We start from the raw sequence: 12971 nt of genomic DNA, 5'->3' as shown, positions 1-12971 counted from the left end.
AAATACCGCTCAAGAAGGCGTATATCCAAACGAAGAAGACTCCTGCGAGCGTTCTCCTCGAGATGATAGAACAATAGTGAGTCAAAGGTCGCGTAATGGCTAGGTAGCGCTCAACACCAATCGCAGCTAAGTTAGAAGCGGACGCGGTACCGAAACAAACGAACATGGAGTTCCAGAGTTTAGTCGTCGCATCACCGATCGGCCATAAAGGTTCGTGGACGATGCGCACCAATTCTAACGGCATGACGAACAGAGCTTGGAAGACGTCTGCCGTAATCAAAGACAAGAAAAACAAGTTGGCCCTTGTGCGGATACTCGTGTTAGAGTAGAAGGCAGCGTAGATCAAACAGTCGCCTGTAAGTGTTACTGTGATGGTAAGAGTGACTACCAGCACACCAGCGGCTGTGAAAACACTGCTTTTCATTTCTGTCGCGTTGAGCGGAGCCGAAAAAGTACGATTCATCAAACTTGAAGACATAAAGTTTCCTACGATAATTCCCTGAGCAATACAATAAAACTTTGTCGGTGGGTCCACCTTATTTCTTGCTTCTTCTCGTATCACATTTCACGGTTTAAATCTTGTGTTATTTTCCTTCGATAATTTATTCACCGCCTCTGCAATTTGATTTCTTTTTTTATCTGTACTGGCCGCTTATCACTGAGCAAGGTACTCTTCTTCATATAACAATTATTGTTTGGATAGTTGCGGAACTTCTCTCACATTTGTTTTATCAGCTATCGTTGTCAAGGAAACGCTGTCAATCACATCAGAACCATTAAAAACTGCGTAGGTTTCTGGTGATGTCTATAACAAGAAAAAAATTATTTTCAATTTTCCTTTAGATTCTTGAGCCAGTTAATATTATTAACGGTTTACATTGACAATAAATCCTATTCTGATTCTAAGAAACCGAAGGGATGTACGTAAGATAATGTGAACACAATTCATTGTACGACCATTTAATAATTTTTTTATCAACGTGACTGTCAATAAATGATTATAGCAATGCGGAGTATTTGGACAGTACGTTGTGTATTTATTTTCAGACCTTTGTTAAAATGCCTCTCTGCCATTTTTGTTTTAGACGCACATAAAAACACATTTGGACCGACTGATTTTCGTCTCTAGTTAAATAAAACGTCTCGCACTATCTTTCTGTCCGCCTATATTTTAAACTGGAAGCTCACTCCACTAGGCCTTTCTCGATTATGCTAGTAAAACTGGCATTTAATGCTACTAGAAATTCTCGCATAAAGCCAAAAAAATGCTAAAATAATGCCTGATTTCTTTTAAAAATGCCACTTGAATTCCAAAGAATGCTTTGTTTTATTTCAAACAAAACGTACAAACTCTTACATTATATGCTCATATCAACAACAGGTGATACTTAATAATTGTTTGTTATAAAAAAAAATAAAAAAATATATTTTTTAAAAAATTAAAAAAACACACACAAGTAACACAACACAAGTAAACAAGTAACACAACGCACAAACAGTCGAAACAGACAGAAAATTAAACAATCAAATTAAGTAATCAAAATTGTGAAACTTTAGGATTATTTATCCTTCTGAGTTCTGAGTGCTGAAATCTGGATCACAGTCATGAAAAATGACAGAAAATGCTAGCAATTCTTTTTCAAGAAAAAACGAAAAAAAAAATGCTCGTTTTCCCAAAAAATGCCGAAAAAAATGCTAGCATAATCGAGAAAGGCCTACACTCCACACGCTGATTGTTTTTTGGCGCTATGCCCCACTTGACACTAGAGAAATTGCTAAGGAGAGGTGAGGTGAGATAAAATGGCCGGGAAGCAGTGCTGTTCTGAAAATGCAGCTATACTTTGCCTTTTAGGTTGTTTTTTTTTTTCTCTCTCTCGTTTACAGCCTTCTTCCTTTTACTGAAATAACAGTAACTGACTACACTGGTTCCAGAGAATTGTTCTCGTCTGTTTCCCAATTAAATTCCCAAACTTTTTCTCACAAACTTCTTCTGTAGCTCAGTATTCTTACTAACTCAGTATATTTTCGCGCTTACTTAACTCACGAATTTCGCGTTTTAGAAAATCTCGCAAAAATTGATACTTGCAAAAAGGTGTGCGAAAATGAAACACGCGAAATTTTACATCACTCTATAGGAGATCGAAAATTTAAATTTTGTGAGTCACAGGCTTGCTGATTTCAGTATACTAAGCGCAGAAGAATTTAACACGGCATGTAACTAAGGACAAGGTGCAGAAAATAACTTTCTTTAAAATTGCCGCGACTTATATTAACGCAAAGTTTTGAAAATCGCGTTTATTTTATGGAGCGTTAAATTACTGGAATGCAGGTTTCATTTTTTTATTAAATTTCCGCAGAAAAACTAGCGAGTATTGCCGAATGACTTGGACTCTCTTCGAAGAGATTTCCGAAGATTGCCGATTGAATACCTCTCCGTACTCAGTAAAGATACCGAGTTGTGATTGGTTAAAAATTGAATGTTTATTAATTACATTCAATTCTGCTTAGGAACGGACCATTCGTTTTTGGAGGGGGTGGGTGGGGTATGAAAAATATTGAAAAAAATGTTTGCAGGGGCTAGAAAAACAAAATAAATTGTTTGCAAACACAATATGTAATATGCATGTATGCATTTCGAAAAAAAAAAATGTTTGCAGAGGTGCATAAACTAAAAACAAGTTTGCAAAGGAAAATTTTTCATACCCCCCCTCAAAAAAAATAATGGTCCGTCCCTTTCGCTGTTTTGGACCCCATCACACCACAGGAGTCCATTTTGACTCCTGCGCGTGTCTGACAAGAAAAGGGCGGAGGGTTGGGCTAGAAATGACAAGGGTAACAGCATTCTTCAGCTTGTATATGCATATTTATATTAACTTATTAACAAGAAAAGATTAACAAGAAAAACGTTCTCCTCGAACTCCGATGCGGGCAAGTCGCGTGCCGGCGGTGGCACGTGAGAAATGCTATCGTTATGTAACGTTATCGTTATGTAACCTGGGTCTTTTGACGTAGAAAGGATTTTACTGACGCTATTTGTCTGCAGAGCATAGCGCTAGACGCATTTTTTTTTTTTATCAAACTCTTGTCAAGAGCGCAACGTTGCTTCATACTTGCTGTAAAGCAAAGGTGAGCCTTTCTTGGTCAAAAATGGGAGCACACAAAACGAAAATGGCGAAAAGAAATGAACAAGGAGAAAGACTTGGTGATTCGCGGAAGAGCCGTGGAAAAATTGCCAAGAAGCAGAAAGAAAAGCCTGCTGAAAGAGCCCATCAGTTCAATGTCCCAAGCAGCGACGAGGTGAAGGCGAAACAGAAAAAGACTCTTCAAGAATTACACCTGAACCCACCCCCTGCATTCAGAAAGTTCGAGTCCGAAGTGGATTGGCGAACAATTGACGAGGAAATTGCTTTGCAACTCTGGGAGGACGTTTTCAGGCCCTTGTATACCTTTCATTGAAAATTGATTTACAGGAGGTTTGCGAGCATAACCCGCAAAGGTAACTCCGAACATAGCACATTTTTGTCATTCGAAAAGTTGTCACTGTTCATTGTCTTCCCATGCTTTAATTCTGAGTGTAATTTCGTGTTATTAAGGAATTAATTCATTATCTTGATGCATTATCTGATTTTCGCTAACGAGAAATTGTAATAAATATGGTCAACCTCATTTATGAATTTTTGTTGCTTTTGTTGTTCTACAGTAGCGAAACAGCGTGCGCAACGAATTACATTTTCTTCAATAGGCCATTTTCTTTTTTCTCAGTTTTTTTAGTTGAGTACACATATTGTGTAGTAAAGGGACGTTTGCGAATATAATAAACCCAAATATAGCCCCGAACAGTCGCCGTTGTCTTTTTCATACAATAAACCTCAACGGAACCTAGCGCTCATCAAAGCTTTGCTTTTTAATTTCATGTCTAGTTGTTTGCTGCACTTTGTTCTGCACTTTGCTCTATCGTAACACGGTTTTCATTTGTACTGTTAAAATTTGGCTCTGTGCTTGAAATGTACGCAACGAATTAATTTCACGAAATTAACTAATTTGATTGAAAAATAATATTGCGTATCAACCAACATTGCGCGACCACCGATTGACTGCGAAACACAAGGAAAAACAACTAAAAATGTATTGAGGCCGCCGCTTCGACGCAGGAATATATTTAAAATTCTGACCTACTTAATTAATTTGTTTTAAAGAACGGCATGAAATGTTTGTTATATTAAATACGTGTGCTATGAACGATTTTCTCCGCAGAAAGGAGCATTCAAGTAGCAATAAAAGGGGTAATTTGCATAGTGTATAGTTTATAACTCATTTGGTTGAAAAGTTTATACTTTAATAGCCATCTTTAATGTTGACGTCATACCATGTACAAATTATGTCTATCGCAACTGTAAGGTTTTCTTATCAACGAATTCCCAAAGCAGAAAAGCACAGTCAAAACGCCTGTATTTCAACTGGCAGAGCAATTCTTCTATATGGCCAGTACTTAAAAATGTGATTATTTTGTTTCAAATTTCAATGTTTAACTGAAGTAATGTATTTTCTCTAAGCCGGCGGGGACTTGGCACGAGGACAATTGGCTCAGGGGGCACATGATTTGATTGGCTGGAGTTTAAATTCTAGCCAATCAAATCAACTGTTTAAAATTTTCTCCGGCATAACAAAAGGAATTTAAAACTGTTGATTTGATTGATTAGATTTATTCCCTTTGTTAAAATCTAGCCAATCAAATCATGTGCCCCAAGAGGTAGGTTTTCCTCGTGCGCGCATAAGCCCGACCTCGTTCCCAAGTTCTCTCTCTCTCTCCGCCCCCCAGAGCGAGAGTTGAGAGCGAGAGAGGGGTCGGGGAGAGAGACCCTGGGAACGAGGTTAGCAAAAGCTCCGCTGGCTAAGATGGTCAGGGGTTGGAGCTGGGGACGAGTATGCTAAATAATATAATCATTAAGCCTTATTTCGTTCCAAGATTTCTTGCGGACCAAGAAACACACCATGAATACTCCAACTAGAAGACTGAGTGTTTTGGCAGATTTCCTCTCCTTTGCAATCCGCACCTTTTGGCCGTCAAACGTCCAGCCACATAACAGCCCTATTCTGCAGGAATGGTCCAGTGAGATTCGATATATGAGGGTGTAAACCACGACACATATGCTTTACGGTATAAGAATGTCTAGCAGAAGCAATGGCAGAGCGTGGCTGATGGAAATCGAAAATCCGGGATCCATGTAGCCTAGGTTTTTCCAAGCAAAAAAGCTACAAATACCGCTCAAGAAGGCGTATATCCAAACGAAAAAAACCCCTGCGAGCGTTCTCCTCGAGATGATAGAACAATGGTGCGACAGGGGCCGCGTAATAGCTAGGTAGCGCTCTACACCAATCGCAGCTAAGTTACAAGCGGACGCGGTACCGAAACAAACCAACATGGAGTTCCAGAGTTTAGTCGTCGCATCACCGATCGGCCATAAAGGACCGACCGACATTTGGACCGACTGATTTTCGTCTCTAGTTAAATAAAACGTCTCGCACTATCTTTCTGTCCGCCTATATTTTAAACTGGAAGCTCACTCCACACGCTGATTTTTTTTTGGCGCTATGCCCCACTTGACACTAGAGAAATTGCTAAGGAGAGGTGAGGTGAGATAAAATGGCCGGGAAGCAGTGCTGTTCTGAAAATGCAGCTATACTTTGCCTTTTAGGTTGTTTTTTTTTTTCTCTCTCTCGTTTACAGCCTTCTTCCTTTTACTGAAATAACAGTAACTGACTACACTGGTTCCAGAGAATTGTTCTCGTCTGTTTCCCAATTAAATTCCCAAACTTTTTCTCACAAACTTCTTCTGTAGCTTAGTATTCTTACTAACTATATTTTCGCGCTTACTTAACTCACGAATTTCGCGTTTTAGAAAATCTCGCAAAAATTGATACTTGCAAAAAGGTGTGCGAAAATGAAACACGCGAAATTTTACATCACTCTATAGGAGATCGAAAATTTAAATTTTGTGAGTCACAGGCTTGCTGATTTCAGTATACTAAGCGCAGAAGAATTTAACACGGCATGTAACTAAGGACAAGGTGCAGAAAATAACTTTCTTTAAATTGCCGCAACTTAAATAAACGCAAAGTTTTGAAAATCGCGTTTATTTTATTCAGCGTTAAATTACTGGAATGGCAGTTATATTTTTTTTATTAAATTTCCAAAGGAAAACAAGCGAGTATTGCAAAATTACTTTGACTCTCTCCGAAAAGATTTCCGAAAATTTGCCGAGTCGTTCGTAGTTTGCCGATTGAATACCTCCCCGTATTTAGTAGAAATACCGAGTTGTGATTGGTCAATGGAATGTTTATACATTTTACCGTACCCAAATTCACAAGTAGCCAATCAGAAGCGCGATCTACTGTCCTGATATCCTACGCGATATCAAGTCACTGACCTGATATGCCACCATATCACGGTCACTTTGAAGTAAAGTAGTGTTACTGTACAAAGAATTAAAAAGAGGTTTTACCAATAAAACAGAACTTCGTAATTTAAATTAAGCGGTGTTTAGGGGTCGTAAGAAGAGAAAAACTTTTCCGCCAAGGCCAAACTTGAGCGCGCTCGCCAATTGCGCGATGTAATTGCTGACGAGTACTGAGACATTCAGACTGAAAAAATGGAGTCGGAATTTCCAAATTTTTTCGCTTAATTTTGATTTTGAAAATTAGAGAATAAAACTCAAAACAAACGAGTGGAAAACAAGGCAGAAGAAGAACTTGGTAAAAGTGTTGAAGACCAAGTCAACACAATTTGCAGTTCGTACCTTGCAAGCATGGCTTCAACAAAGCGATAAGTATAACCGGATTTTTGGCTGAATTTGGGTACGGTAAAAACCTAATCGTACCTTTTTGGTACGCTTCGGCTGCATATAGCTAAACCAAACTCGCCTGATATGCTACCGAAGCGTACCAAAAAGGTAAGATTAGGTATAAACATTCTGGTTAGGGACGGACGATTATTTTTTGGAGGGAGGGGGGGGGGGGGGGGTATAAAGAATATTGAAAAAAAAAATGTTTGCAGGGCCTAGAAAAACAAAATAAATTGTTTGCAAACACAACATGTATAACAAAACATAGTTTGCATTTCGAAAAAAAAAATGTTTGCAGAGGTGCATAAACTAAAAAAAGTTTGCAAAGGAAAATTTTTCATACCTCCCTCCAAAAAAATAATGGTCCGTCCCTTTCGCCATTTTGGGCCTGCACATGTCTGACAAGAAAAGGGCGGAGGGTTTGGGCTAGAAATGACGAGCTCATAACACAGGTAACAGCATTCCTCAGCTTGTATATGCATATTCATATTAACTTATTAACAAGAAAAGATTAACAAAAAAATGTTCTCCTCAAACTGAGACACGTGCAGGTCGCGTGCCGGTGGCACGTGAGAAATGCTATCGTTATGTAACCCTAAGTCTTTTGACGTATAAAGGATTTTACTGACGTCGTTATTTTTCTGCAGACCATAGCGCTAGTCGCATTTTTAATTAAACTCTTGTCAAGAGCGAAACGTTGCTTCATACTTGCCGTAAAGCAAAGGTGAGCCATTCGTGGTCAAAAATGGGGGCACACAAAACGAAAATGGCGAAAAGAAATGAACAAGGAGAAAGACTTGGCGATTCGCGGAAGAGCCGTGGAAAAATTGCCAAGAAGCAGAAAGAAAAGCCTGCTGAAAGAGCCCATCAATTCAATGTCCCAAGCAGCGAGGAGGTGAAGGCGAAACAGAAAAAGACTCTTCAAGAATTACACCTGAACCCACCACCTGCATTCAGAAAGTTCGAGTTGGAAGTGGATTGGCGAACAATTGACGAGGAAATTGCATTGCAACTCTGGGAGGACGTTTTTAGGCCCTTGTATACTTTTCATTGAAAACTGATTTACAGGAGGTTTGCGAGCATAACCCGCAAAGGTAACTCCGAACATAGCACATTTTTGTCATTCGAAACAGTTGTCACTGTTCATTGTTTTCCCATGCTTTTATTCTGAGTGTAATTTCGTGTAATCAGGGAATTAATTCTTTATCTTGTTGCTGATTTTTGCTAACGAGAAATTGCTGTAAATAAGGTCAACCACTTCATGAATTTTTGTTGCTTTTGTTGTTCTACTGTAGCGAAATGTGTGCAACGAATTACATTTTCTCCAATAGGCCAGTTTCTTTTTTCTCAGTTTTGTTTTAATTGAGTACACATACTGTGAAGTAAGAGGTTTGCGAATATAATAAACCCAAACATAGCCTCGAACAGTCGCCGTTGTCTTTTTCATACAATTAACCTCATTGGAACCTAGGGCTCATCACATGCAGCTTTGCTTTTTAATTTTTATGCCTAGTTGTTTGCTGCTTTTGCACTTTGTTCTAAGGACGCGAAATGTACGCAACGAATTCATTTCACAAAATTAACTGATTTGGTTGAAAAATAATATGGTGTATCAACCAACATTGTGCGACCACCCATTGGCTGACAAAAAACACAAGGAAAAACATAAAAAAATATATCGAGGCCGACTCAGGAATATATTCGAACTTCTGACCTACTGAATGGATTTGTTTAAAGAACGGCATTTTAAATATGTGTGCTATGGGCGATTTCTCCACAGAATGCAGTATTCAAGTAGCAAGTAAAAGTGGTAATTTGCATATTTTTTCTTTATACTTTAATAACCATCTTTATGTTGACGTCATACCATGTACAAATTACGTCTAACGCAACAGTAAGGTTTTCTTATCAACGAATTCCCAAGCAGAAAAGCACAGTCAAAACGCCTGTGGCGTTCCTTTTAAACCAGAGTGATTGCAAGGCTGTTACTAAGGCAAACGGGCAAAATGTATTGGAAAGTATTTCAGCTGGCAGAGCAAGTCTTCCTCATGGCCAATACTTAAAAACTTGATCATTTTGATTAAAATTTCAATGTTCAACTGAATAATGCATTATCTTCTTAACCAGCAGGGCCTTTGCATGAGGACAATTGGCTAACAAAAAACTTGTATTTTTTTATGTGTTTTTTTCTTTGTCCCACGCTCGTGTCGTGTTGAATAATTTCTTCACTTTTTATCACCGAGCTTGAAATTTACCATCTTTATTATTTACAAGACACATGATGTTTAAAATCTAGCCACGGCAATCAATCAACTGTTTTAAATGCCCTGTTAACAAAGGGAATTTAAAACTGTTGATTTGATTGATTAGATTTATTCTCTTTGTTAAAATCTAACCAACCACAACTTGTGCCCCAAAGCGTCTTGATTTTGGGATAAGGGAAAGGGGCGGGGTGGGGGGAGGGCTCACTCAGTTAAGCTAAGGCAGAAAGGAGGGTGTATCAAATTTGAAACCATTTATTTCATATTACAATTTCATGCCGGGGGCTTTTGCCTGCCATAATGTCGTTGTTGCGTCAAAATCTTGCCAGCACAGTTTTAGGAAAAGTCACATAGTTTGATGGCTATAGTATTAATCGTAAGTTACCTATCTTCAAAGTTCAGAACGGTCCTCAAAAGCCTGCCCCCAACCCCTTCCTCCCGGGTCTGAATAGGGTTAAGTTCGGATCACCCGCCTCTAGACATAACGAGCTCTATACACACGAAAAATGTTATTTCTGGCGAATGAGCTCGCGAAGAAGACTGAAATTACTATTTTGTCGGCACGAGATACAACTAGGCCTGGGTTCCAGGCTGTGGGGTCATGGGTAATGACGTAGGGCTATATAAGGAAGGGTATAGCACGTGCTTGTCATCTAGGCCTCAGAACCAACCGCGTTCTTGGTCTTCAGTTCATAATGTAATGTTTAATAGACACTCATTGCAGTATAATAACGTTGTAATAGACACTCATTGCAGTATATAACGTTTATTTTTATTCTTTTGTATGCACGTAGGATTGGCCTGGAGCTTGAGCCTTGGTTCCTACCCAGGTTTCCTGGCATTTTTTCCCCACTGGGGTTTTTTATACCAGGTTTTTCTGGCCTCCGTCTAACCGTATTTGTTTTGTAAGCGGTTGCTCAGCTCTGTTCGCTTTAGGGCTTTTTTTTTCGTTCGTTTTTCATTTTCAACGTTTTTACGATATGCTTTTCAGTAATATATTATCCTTTACTTCAGTTTGAACTACTTTTCTCGTTTTAATAAGGACGAGAAGGAAATGTTCTCCTTGAACTCAGACGTGTGTAGGTCTCGTGCAGATGACTGCTAGGTTACGTAACAATAGCATTTCGCACGTGTGGTCTATTGTGTTGTCTTTTTTTCTGAACACGTTTCTGACGTAAAAAGGAGTTTTACTGACGTTATTTGTCTGCGGACCATTGCGCTAGACCTATTTTTAATTAAACTTTTTCTCAAGAGCGAAACGTTGCTTTCTACTTACTGTAAAGCAAAGGTTAGCTTTTCTTGGTCAAAAATGGGAGCACGGGAAACGAAAATGGCGAACAGAAACGAACAAGGAAAAGAACTTGATGACTCGAAAAAGAGCCCACGGAAAATCGCCAAGAAACAGAGAGAAACGCTTGCTAAAAGAGCCCATCAATTCAATGTCCCAAGCAGCGAGGAGGCGGTGACGAAAGAGCAAAAAATTCTTCAAGAGTTACACCTGAATCCACCCCCTGCATTCAGAAAGTTCGAGTCCGAAGTGGATTGGCGAACAATAGACGCGGGAATTGCTTTGCAACTGTGGGAGGATGTTTTCAGGCCCTTGTATACATTTTATACTTACAAGCGCATTGCAAAGTAAAAGGACGTTTACGGCGAGCATACCATGCAAAGGTAACTTCGAACATTGGCACGTTTTTTGTTTTTTCAAACATATATAATCTTGTAACTACTGAAGTGCGAATCAGAAGCAACACTTTTTTATTGTTTTCTTATGTTTAACTCAATTCTGAGAGTAATTTTGTGTTATAAGGGAATTAATTCATTATCTTGATGCTGATTTTCGCTTACAAGAAATTGCTGTAAATAAGGTCAACCACATCATGAAGTCAAGTTGTTTTACAGTAGCGAAATGTGCGTAATGAATTACATTTTGTCCAAATGGCCAGTTTCTTTTTGTCTGTTTTTTTTTCTTTTTAGTTGGGTAAATGCACTGTGGAGTAATTGCGAATTTTGCGCAACGAACTTCATTAATTTCACAAAAATACTGTAGTGGAAAAAATAAAATTATACATAACCTCCAATATGCTAGTTTCATTTTTTAGTTTTCTTTTAGTTGAGTAAAAGGACTAGACGTTTGCGAATGTAACAAACCCAAATGTAGCCACGAACAGTCGCATATTTTTTTTTTTGCATGTGAAACCCTGATTGTATCTTAGCGCTTATCAAAACTTTGCTTTAAGTTTAACATATGTTTTTTTCTAATTTCATGCCAAGTTGTTTGCTATTTTTGCACGTTGTTCTAAGGTAGCGAAATGTACGCAACGAATTCATTTCCCAAATAAACTGACTTAGCGAAAAAATAATATTGCGTTGCCGCCAACATTACGTAACCACCGATTGAATGATTACAAATTCTAGTTAGCCTGGCTGCGAGGCTCAAGGAAGAAAGCAACAACAACAAACCGTATATCAGGGCCTATGCATGAATATATATATATAATCTTCTGGCTTTCTGAATGGATTTATTAAAAAAAACTGCACGTTAAATTTATTATATAAAAGTATATGAGCTACAAGAGATTTTTCCGCAAAAAAACAATTTTTTCAAAGTAGTTATTTGCATAATTTTAATTAACGTTAATAGCCATTCTTTAACTCCTGACATCATAGAGCGGTTTTCACTCGAGTGTCGAAAGTAAAGTGCGTTTGCTTTAATTTTGCATTGCTACGCTAAGTGATTTGTTTAAAAATCTCGCATCACTTTCTCAGCCAATCAGAAGTAAAACCAAAACCAATCGCGTCTCGCTTGCGTACGTTTTCCCGCGCTTGTCGCTAGCAACACGTACTTTTCTTCGAATTTTGATTGGTTCATTGGATTGTTTGTGTTCTAAGTGATATGCTAGAGTGATAAGTTTGGGTTTGGTTTTACAACATTCAATTCAAATTACCTGACTGTATCACAAGTGTAAAGATTTCTTATCAATCAATGGATTCCCAAAGCAGCAAAGATGTCACAGTCAAAACGCTTGCAGCGTTCCTTTAAAACCAGAGTGCTTGCAAAGGTAATACTACGGCGAGGGGCAGACTTGTTTTTTTTTCCCTTTGCAAAAGTTTCATAATAAAAAATAGGGGTCACGGAGCTCGTTTTAGAGTTATTACTTAAAGCTAAAAATAAGGGTGTATTTAGAAGGTTGTACTGTTTTTTGTTTTTTGTTTTTTTTTTGCAATAAAAAGCTTTATTGGTGTTAGGGCTTACAGTACAAGGAAACAATAAAAACTAACAGGAATAAAGAAAAAAATAATAACAAATTATAAAGGTATTTACAAGCTTTATGATTTGTTTTACATACAGTAGATACATTTATCGTTAAGGATACAAAGAAAACGTAGAAATAGTAGTATTGAAAAAAAGATAACGTACTTGTATTTATGAGAAAAAAAAACAACAAAGAAAAAAAACTACAAAAGATTTTCATATATTTCTTTGAATTCAGGCAGTTTGTTATTTTGGATCGCGATTTCTCTTTGTATATTAAGTCTTTCTTTTAAGAGTGACAGAAAACTTTCGAAGCATAGTTTTTCATCGTGTAAGCATTTACAGAATATAGAGTATTTCGCAATGAGAAGCGTGTAGTTTAAACATCATACTGTTTGATAATGTGATCTTTCTTTAGTTTTGCTGGACCACCAGTTTTAAAAATAAATTCCAAAAAGATAAAGTTGAAGAGCAGTGTAAGAACATGTGATCTAAAGAGTGTCTGTCAGTGAGACATTAAGGGCATAAATCACTATCTGCTATTTTGGCTTTAAAAAGGCTTACTTTTGTTGGAAGGATATTATGAATAAGCTTATATTGAAACATTGATAT

Source organism: Oculina patagonica, chromosome 4 (assembly GCF_052425735.1).
Source record: "Oculina patagonica isolate OP01 chromosome 4, crgOcupat, whole genome shotgun sequence".
Lineage (NCBI taxonomy): Eukaryota > Metazoa > Cnidaria > Anthozoa > Scleractinia > Oculinidae > Oculina > Oculina patagonica.
Note: the sequence above shows the minus strand (reverse complement) of the source record.